The sequence below is a fragment of the Apodemus sylvaticus genome, chromosome 19 (genome assembly GCF_947179515.1).
Source record: "Apodemus sylvaticus chromosome 19, mApoSyl1.1, whole genome shotgun sequence".
In the NCBI taxonomy this organism is placed as follows: domain Eukaryota; kingdom Metazoa; phylum Chordata; class Mammalia; order Rodentia; family Muridae; genus Apodemus; species Apodemus sylvaticus.
The window spans coordinates 10,597,318-10,606,206 of NC_067490.1; positions in this window are offsets into that span (position 1 = coordinate 10,597,318).

Here is an 8,889-nt window from a genome sequence, read left to right on the forward strand (position 1 = left end):
TGCTTGCTTTTTTCTTAGATATTTGCTTTATTTATGTTTGAAACGTTATTCCCCTTTCCTCGTTTCCCCTCCAAAAACTCTCTATCCCATCCCTCCACCCCTGCTCACCAACCCACCCACTCCCAATCAGTACTACCAACAGCTATGTAGGGCAGTACATACCAGCACTTGGGAGGCAGAGGCAGGTGGATACCTGTGACTTCAAGGCCAGCCTGGTCTTCACAGTGAGTTCCAGGACAGTTAGGGCTACGCACAGAAACCCTGTCTCAGAAAAAAACATCCCATCTCCTTTCTGTAGTACCACACTGGGAACAAAGCCTCCAACACATGGACCTTCAGGGGACATTCAGCATCCAAACTATTGTACTAAGTTCTGGGATTAAAAAGGAGACCCCATCTTCCCAAACAGGATGCCAAGGGTCCTTCCTCTTGGCAGACTTTAAGCATCTAGGAAGCGAAGTCTCCAGCAGGGAGAATTATCAGCCTGGGCATCATATCATTAAATGAACAACGGAAGCCACACCTGGGAGAAAATATCCATATAGGGCATGTGTTCAGAATACCTAAGGCAGCCCTCATAGCTCCAGACTAAGAAGATGGGATGCCAATTTTTAAACTAATTAATTAATTAATTAATTAACTTAGTATTTCGAGATAGGGTTTCTCTGTGTAGCCCTAGCTGACCTGGAACTCAGTCTGTAGACCAGTCTAGCCTCAAACTCAGAAATCTGCCTGCCTCTGCCTCCCAAGCACTGGGATTAAAGGCTTGCGCCGCCACTGCCCACCACTGCCCAATTTTTAAAATATGAAAGATCTGGGCTAGCAAGTGGGATGAAGACACTTGTTACCTCTCTTGACAAATTGAGGCAGATTCCTGGGACCCACATAGAGGCGCTGACTCGTGCACATTGTCTGCTGACTCACGCGTGTGTGTGTGTGTGTGTGTGTGTGTGTGTGTGTGTGCTGAGCATGCGCACACACAAGACAGATGTAATAAAAGTAAAATATGTAAGATCTGAACAATTGAGTCCTGAGTGTGTGAAAGTGTGTTTAATATCACTACCGTTCTTCACCAATCAGTGGGGAATCACGGCGTGCCCTCAGGAGAGTCTGATACTTAAAACCAGACAGTGCTTAGTGCTGGCAACAACACGCAGCAATCACGGGGTGGCAAGTGGTACTTCTGTCTTGGAAAAGTCGAGTGTGTCCAACTCTCTGTCCCCTTTCTCAGGAGGAGCAAAGCATGTTCCCATAAGACTCATGCACTTTTATTCAAAACTGCTCACAACTAACAGCAACCCAGACATGCAGCTGGACCGAAGGGACAGTCCCACGATCTCCGTGGTGACCGGAGCATTGGACGACTCTTCAGAATTATGGTGTTGTTGATAGGATGCCCAGCGCAAGAGTCCCTCCCGTGTGCCCTGTCCGGTGGCAAGGCTCTGTTCTGGCAGGAAGCCTGAGGCTAGCAGGGGCTAGCAGGGGCTACTGGGGAGGGCTGGGCTCTCAGGGTAAGTGGGAACTCTCTTGACAGGCAGAATGTGCTCCTCAGGTACAGCAAGCTTAATCACATGACCGTGGGCTTCTTACCTGTGAATTGCACTTCAATAAAGCTGGTATATCTGTGCTGCTGTGCTTGGGTGAAAGGCCTGGGGCGGGATGGATTGCAAGCTCCTCCCTGCTCTACTGGGAGTCGGGCCAATGCAGCTGGGAGGGACACAGCAGCAGGAAGCTGGGACCGGGGAGGCCATGGTTGGCAGGGAATGTAGCCAGCTGGGTAGTAGGACATTGGCCTTTGGGTACAGGCGGTACGCAATGTCCTAGAGCCAAGAGGCAGCATTCATGTCTGGCATATTTCAGCCACACATATTTCTCCGTGAATAATAAAGTTAAGGGATGCTTAACTATTAACTTTCTTCAGTGTGCTCTTGGGTGAGATGCGTCGCTGCGCGGGATAACGATCTCCTGCCCATCCATCAGTCTATGGACGGACACGATGCTGGTTTTGTTTCATTTCCTCTGGTCGATGACTCGGTCAGAAGACTGGACTATTTTCAGGGCTGTGATTTTTTTTTTTCTCCATGTGCACATGCCTGGACAAATGTATGTGCAGGTGTTCCAGATGTTGACACGGATTATCTTTCTATAGCTCTCTCCACCTTTTTTTTTTTTAAATCACATTTTAAAAATTAATTATTTTTGTGTATGGATGTGTGCACACATGCCGTGGAGCACATGTAGTGGTCAGAGAACAACCCGTGGAAGAAGGTGCTTTTCTTCCACTACGTGGATCCCAGGAATTGAACTTAAGACCTCAGCCCTGAGGCGCAGTCACCTTTATCCTCCTGAGCCATCTTGCTTGCCCTTCTGGATTTTTTTTATTTGTTTTTGTTTTTGTTTTGTTTTTTTGAGACAGGGTCTCTCCCTGAACCCCTGGAACATGCTGTGTTAGAAGCACTGTGTAGCCAGATGACCCCTGGAATCTACCTGCCTCTGTTCTGCCAGTACTGGGCCCTCATTCACCTACCACCACACCAGGCTTTTATGTGGGTACAGGAGATCACCCCTAGGTCCTCATGCCTGTATGACAAGCACTGAACCCACTAAAGCTCTCTTCCCAGCCCCCCATGCCAGGTGATTTTGTACTTTTTTCTGTTACTGTTGTTTAGTTAATATTCAGTTTTACAGAGTTAAGATATGTGGCCTAAAGTTTATTATTATTAATTATTATTGTTGTTATTATTATTATTTTAAAAATTTATTTATTTATTATATGTAAGTACACTGTAGCTGTCTTCAGACACACCAAAAGAGGGAGTCAGATCTAATTATGGATGGTTGTGAGTCACCATGTGGTTGCTGGGATTTGAACTCAGGACTTACGGAAGAGCAGTCAGTGCTCTTAACTGCTGAGCCATCTCTCCAGCCCCTATTATTATTATTATTACTATTATTATTATTATTCAAGTTGGAGAGGTTAAGAGACCTTGCTGCTCTTGTAGAATCTGGATTCTGTTCCCAGCACCCACATGGTGGCTCACAATAGTCTGTAATTCCAGACTTGGCGCCCTCTTCTGGCCTCTGCAGACATTGCACACACACACACACACACACACACAAACACACACACAAAGACACAATGTATATACATACATTCAGACAAACACTCATACGCACAGACGTTTAAAAATAAACCTTCATTTTTTTAAAGTTTGTTTTTTAAACAATTTTTAGAAACTGCTTTACGCTTCGTTTTGTGGCTGGGTTTGGAGCTGTCTTTAAAATGTTTCGCGGGCTCTCAAAGGCATTTTTCGATGCAGTGTGTTTTACGTTAGCAAGAAAATAAAACTATCTGGCAGCATGGTTTAAGAGTCGGTGCATTTTCTAGTGTGTCTCTGGCACTGTGCTGAGGCGAGGGCCACCCTGAGGCAGAGCACACCCACCTTCTTCTCCCTCAACCACATGTTCCCACGCTTTAGCACAGTTGTGGGACTCCCATAAGCCACCCCCCGGAACACACTCTTTTTCATTTCCTTGGCACCTGCTTCTCCTATATCCGCCTTTCTTGGCACCTGCTCTGATGCAGATCCCCTTTCCCCCTGCAAGAGCCACCTGGACTTTTTGCTCGAGTTCTTCTCAGCGAGGGTGGACTACCTTTCTGCACAGGGCCGTCCTAGCCTTGGCCCGCCATCCTGGCCAGGACCTGCTGGGTCCCTCCACGGAGCTGGCTCTGCTGGAATGCTGATGTGGCACCAGAGAGAGGACTCAGATGGACCAGGGCCGGTGCCTACCCACAGCCACCCCCGGCGACTGGCCCAGGGCTTGAAAACACTGCCGAGAAAGGAGGTAGAACAGGATAGTTTGCATCTTTAATGATGGCAAGACCCAATGCCTAGCTGGGGACAAAAATCACTTCTGGGCTTTGAAGATACCAAATTAGCTGGCCTGGGTGGTCTCTCAGCTATATCCCCACTTTCTGTAACCAGCTGGGACTGGGGACAGAAGACAGCCTGGTCGAGCTGTCCCAGGGATCAAGTCAGACCTTTGCGTCAAGTTCTGTAAATCTCAACTCTGGCTGCTTCTAATTATGACTGACAGGTACCAAGAAGCACCTTTGCTGAAAGCCCTGACCCTTCCCTCAGCCACAAGAGAGCAACAGGAGGAAGCCTTGGCAGCTCTGGCTTTTGTATCTGTCATCGGTCGCTTTGGATCAGACTCTGACCCACTGCACGCAGACATGCTAATCGTCCAAGGACAGTGTCCAGCCCAACACCAGTGAGACCACGGAAACCAGGGACAGCCAGCTTTCATATCATCCTCAGAACTGTCCCAGAGCCTCAAACACACCAGGGTGTGGTCTCTAGACACTGTCCCAGCCCTACAGCCACTTTAGGTTCCAGAGCCACAGTTGTGTCACCTGTGATGATGTCATCCCCCAAGATCAACACTCACAGGCATCTGCTGAGGCCTCGATCTGGAAGAGTTCTGAGAGCCTCCTTGCCGAACCTGGACTGAGCCAGTGATCAAGGCTGCTGGGGTCACAGGCACCGCTCTCTGGTCCCTTCCCCAACCATACAGGCTGGAGGTTGACTGAGATGAGTGATCTCTACCTTCCTGATGTGGTTGAAATCCTCTCCTGCCTTCTCGCTTTTCCTCCGGTTTGCATTGCTCGTAAGTAGCTAGACCTGATGTGAGGAAACCCTCCAGCATCTGGAACTAACTGGTCTAGGAGTCCAGTTAGGTGATCTCACCATAAAACTCAGTAGCATTCCCCGTGAGGGAAGCAGGGTACCCTTCACCTGGATGCCGGGAGTTTTTCGGCATCATCTTTCGAGACTGCCTGAGAATCTGTAATGATCTGAAGATAAGAAATCGGTTAAGGGGCTGGTTGAGATGCTGGTTAAGGTGCTCAGTGGTTGAGAGCACCGGCTGATCTTCCAGAGGTCCTGAGTTCAAATCCCAGCAACCACATGGTGGCTCACAACCATCGATACCCGCTTCTGGTGTGTCTGAAGACAGTGACAGTGTGATCACATATATTAAAGAAAGAAAGGAAGGAAGGAAGAAGAAAGAAAAAAAAAGAAGTTAAAAATAGTCAGCATGTGGGCCACTTAGCCTGGAAAGAACCAGATACTAAATGAGAAAAGTAAATCTACAATGTCCCAAACCTCTTACATATGGCTGTGGTTGGGGGAAATGCCGTGATCAGGTGGGGGTTGGTGACATCCTTTAGTCTCTCATGCCACTGACGTCCAGTCGAGTGCCAGACTTCTTGACCCACTTCCCAGCAGCCATCGTTGCTGCCGTGCATGGCCCAGATGGAGAGAGCTGACAACCAACCAAGTGTGCTCTTTCTATGCCCCGTGGAGCTGAGGATGGAATGAGGGAGCTTGTCTGCTGCGCCAGGCTGTGCTGGGTCCTGCACACCCTTCCTTCCCCTCCCGTCATGTTCCAGTTCCTCATGTATTTCATTCCTCGAACCCGAGAGTCTGCTTTCACCAGATTGACTCTCTGGATTCCTGGGATGCATGCAGTCTTTGGAAGGCAGAGAGGGGTCACATACTGAGCATCACTCAATGGGAGCTATCCTACTAAGCACCCTCCGATCTCGGTTTTTAGGTCTCTCCTGGGTGGCAGGAAGCACACCTTTCACTGGTAGGCTGCAAGTATTGTTGAGATAATAAAACCCAATGGAACGGGATGGCGGTGGCTGCAGGGAGGTGTACCCTTAGGCCACTAGGGGGCAGTGTGGTCACACAGTGGTTTCAGGGCACATGTGGGGTCTTCCTGGGTCAGGTTAGGCCTAATGGAGCGGAGGGCTAACACTTTCCACAGTTCAGGTCAGGTTAGTTCCTACTTCTGGCTTCCAATCCCAGGATGCAACTGTCCTGAGACTCCTGGGAGGAGAGACTGGACATCATCACCACCATACACAGTGGCATAGAGGAGGTACTTGGTTCAGGACTGAGAGGTAGCGCTTCCGCAAGTCTTGGCCTGAGGCTGTCCTTGATTTGGAAGGGCCTGTGAGGGCCTCAGACAGAAGGAACCAGCTGCTCATGCTTGCTGCTGCTAGCCAGAAGACATTTCAGGAGACAAAGGGTACCGAGTTTCTTTTACATTGGCCTGGGATACAGCTCCTTACCTCCCAGCGAACCCAAGGATATAGATTTCATAGATTCCTCAAATTCAAGATGTGTGTGTGTGCAGAACACTCTAACATAGCACCCTCCCCAAGCCTGCCTTGCTTTATCCAAAGATGGCTCTGAGAGAGAGAGGAAGCCTTGGCTGACCCTTAGCTTGAGTTCAGTGCTGCCTCTGTCCTTTGGCATGGGCCTGTTGGATCTGGTGGCTAACAGGCAGTGGTGTCCTTCTTTAGAGGGTGCTTCTTCCCCGGGGTGGGGGGGTGGGGGGACTGGGGGGGCTGGGAAGCTAGTGTGTTCTACATGATGAGTTCTGTCAAGTCCTTCTGGTGTGGCTGCCCAGGGGTGAGTTTTAAGGCAGTGGCTTTCAACCTGTGGGTCACGACCCCTCTGGCCAGCCTCTATCTCTAAAACTGTTTATGTTATGATTCATAATCACAACGCAAAATCATAGGTAGGAAGCAGCAACCAAAGTAATTTTATGGTTGTGTGTGTGTGAGCATCATCACGATGTGAGGTTGTGTGTATTAAAGGGTTGCAGCATTAAGGTCCAGAATCATTGCCCTGAGGAGACCCATTGTTACACATCACCAGGCTGCAAGAGCACACAGTGAAGGCAGTGAAGCCCCCTGTCAACCCGAGAGAATTCCCTCCCTAGTGGCAAGTCCCAGTGGACTAAGAGCAGGGTGGTCCCAGTGGGTGGTCCCTGGCCTCACAGCTAGCCCCCATCCCACCCTAGCCCAGGCCAGGCTGTCATTATGAGTTTATTATTAATGAATGGTAAAACACATATGACATGGAATTTACCGTTTGAATCACTTTCAGTGACCGGCCAAGAAGCAGAACCTTCACATGGCTGTACAGTCATAACCGCCATTTCTAGACTGTCCCATCACCCCACACCGAAGCTGTGTCTCCACTTTCCAGTCCCTACAGCCACCTCTCTGGTTTCTGCGTCGGTGGTTCAACGACAGCAGGAACCTCGTGACCGAAATCGAAGGTGCTTTTCCTGCGACTGGCTTGTTTCACTTAGCACAGGGTCTTCAAGGTCCTCGCATGCTGTAGCATATACCAGAATGCTTTTCCTTTGAACGGATGAGTAAGATTCCATTGTGTGCACAGGCCTCATTCCCTTTGCCTAGCACCCATGATGGCTGCGTGTGTGGTGCCTGCCTCTGGCTATTGCTAATAGCATCTCCTGTTGCTGAATTGATAAGAATTGCCCTAGCGTGTGCTTGTTTTCTGGGTTCTGTCTTGGTTTAACCAACTCTAACACTGTATGTTGATGGTATTTTTCTAGTGAGAACTGAGAATCTGCAAAACTTCCTCTGCTTCCTTCCTCCTCTCCCTGGGGGTTTACCTGTTAGCTGACAATGTTTACAGATCCAGTTTCCTATTTCCAAAATACTGTCTCCTGATATTTCGCTAGTATTTCTAAGCAACGCGTCCTTATGCTGTGCCTCGGGAACTTGATTTTTCTCTAGTCGTTTTTCCTGAAATTGAAGATCCTTGTCAAAGTCTGGTGCTAAGGTGCAGAGGAGATGATGTTAGGTGCAGGCTCCAGGCAGGTTCACTGACTAGGGATATCTGAGCCCATGAGAGCCAGGAACTGGGCTACAAAAGGCAGGAAAGCTTCAAGAACGACACTTCCCCAAATCCCTGAGATATGTGGTCCCTTGTTCCCTGTTTCGGCTGGGCTGTGATCTAAGGTGGCAGATGTGTGACCAAGCGTACCCCCTCCCCCGTTGGATAGGCTAGGTTGTCCTTTCTGCTTTGCCCGTGTATGCTAAGTGCCTCTGGGTGTCCCCTCTCTTGGTGTTCCCCCCCATGCCAACTTGAGGCACAGCCCCAGCTGGGCAGAGTCACATCTCTAGTAGAGCTGGAAATCCATTGTCACAGAAGTGAGGTGACGTCAGGTCACCCAGAGAAGGGATATCACTTGACACAGGCCAATGCACTGGCATTGTAGGAATGCCCTGCCTGTCTGCCTGCCTGCCTGCCTGTCTGCCTGCCTGTCTGTCTGTCTGCCTGCCTGCCTGCCTGCACAGTGTCTCCGGGCTTCCGCCACCCTGCATGCAGCCTGGGAAGCTGTGGCTAATCTGGGTTCCTGATGCAGACATTGAGGGCAAGGAGACCCTCCTCAGTCCAGTGCACTGACTGCAGACCTAGACGTTTTTCTCACCATTCTCCATCCTCTGAGCCCCCAGGACCAAGACAGCTGGGGAGGGGCGGGAACAGGAGGGGATGACAGTGGGGAGCCTGGGCAGGCGGGCACTCTGCCTCAGCATCCTGGCTCCCTGAAATTTTGGGGCAGGGAGCAGAGGAGATGAGGGCGTGACAGAGGTAATGGGCATCTCTCTGAATTTCATCTCTTCGGTAGGCAGGCACCAGGATCAACCTTTCAAAGGTCATAGGTCATGGTAAAGTCCCAAAGCACAAAGGCACTGGTGGGAGGGGTTTACAGGGCTGGGAAGGAGGACCAGGGACTTGGGAGCCAGGAAGAGCAGCCCTTCAGACTCCAAGGATCCAAAGAGTAGGGAGTGATAGGGAGATACGTTATATCATATAGATAGAAGCCTTTAGGGTCCAGTCCATGTGACCAAAGCATCACATAGACATCCTCAGGTGGGAATGGAAGCTGACAGGAATGTTGCAGGTAGCCAGCAAGGGGCATAGGCCCTGTGCGGGAATCAGGTCCCGACCACCTCCCCGCCAACATCTGCCATGTCCCTGTTATTTCCAACTCATA